Here is a 1,072-nt window from a genome sequence, read left to right as displayed (position 1 = left end):
CTGTTCTTCCCCTGTGCTGTGCTGTGCTAAGTCGCTTCAGTCATATCCAAATCTTTGCAACCGTATGGACTGTAGCCCGCCAGGCTTCTCTGTCCATGGGATTCTTCAGGCAAGAATACTAGAGTGGATTGCTATGCCCTCCTCCAGGGGATCTTCCCGACCCAGGGATCGAACCCTCCTCTCTTGCACCTCCTGCATTGGCAGGCAGGTTCTTTCCCACTTAGCGCCACCTGAGAAGCCCGTTCTTCCCCACCTGCTCCCATTTCATTAGTCAGGACGATTAACTCGGCCAAATCCCCACCTCCAAGGGGCAGTCCTCCTTTTGCAATGTGTGCAGACCTCTGGGTGGGACTCCCATTCATTCCACTTCCCCAAGCAGAAGGCATCAGGACGCAGATGAACTTCTACAATGGATTCTGCTTCTTTAAAAGCCAAAGCATCTAGGGTGGATTTTCATTTTACCAGCAATAAATATCTCTCTGTAAACCACCCACTTACCCTTACCCTGGCCTAGTAACTTCGTGACCTCAGGGCCCAGAGCAATGTGAACCATTGTGGGCAGCAGGTGCCAGCCATGATTCTAGGGGCCCTTCATTCATTATCCCACTCAGTCCTCAGTGCCTTACAAAGCAGGCACCATCACCATCTCCTTTTCTTGTTGCTTACCCTCTGAGGCAGGTCTGACTCTCTTGCGATGCCATGGACTGTAGCCCACCAGCCGCCTCTGGTGGGATTTCCCAGGTAAGAGACACTGCGGTGCGTTGCTATTTCCTTCTCCAGGGGATCTTTCCAACCAAGGGACTGAACCCACGTCTCCTGCACTGGCAGGTGCGTTCTTTACCACTGAGTCACCTGGGAAGCCCCTACCTCCTTTTCCAGGGAGGAAACAGGATCAGAGAGAATTCATGACTTGCTTAAGGTTGCAGAGCTAAGGATAGTCCTCAGGACTCATCTTCCTGACTCTTCTGTGATGCTCTTTAATGCAGGTCACTGCTTCTACTGTCCCCTTCATGACTGCCGAACCAAACTTCCTGGGAAACTGAGGACTGAATTCCCAGGGGTGCAGAGAAAG

General features: G+C 52.0%; 1 protein-coding gene across 1 annotated transcript in view; it reads right to left on the bottom strand.

Moving 5' to 3' along the window:
* Positions 1 to 1,072, bottom strand: part of SLIT3 (slit homolog 3 (Drosophila)) — a 928,626-nt gene that overhangs the window by 343,164 nt on the left and 584,390 nt on the right. The gene's annotated exons all lie outside the window — the stretch shown is intronic.

The sequence above is a fragment of the Bison bison genome, unplaced genomic scaffold (assembly GCF_000754665.1).
Source record: "Bison bison bison isolate TAMUID 2011002044 unplaced genomic scaffold, Bison_UMD1.0 scf7180017864343, whole genome shotgun sequence".
Classification (NCBI taxonomy): domain Eukaryota; kingdom Metazoa; phylum Chordata; class Mammalia; order Artiodactyla; family Bovidae; genus Bison; species Bison bison.
Note: the sequence above shows the minus strand (reverse complement) of the source record. Positions and strands in the feature narration are given on the sequence as shown.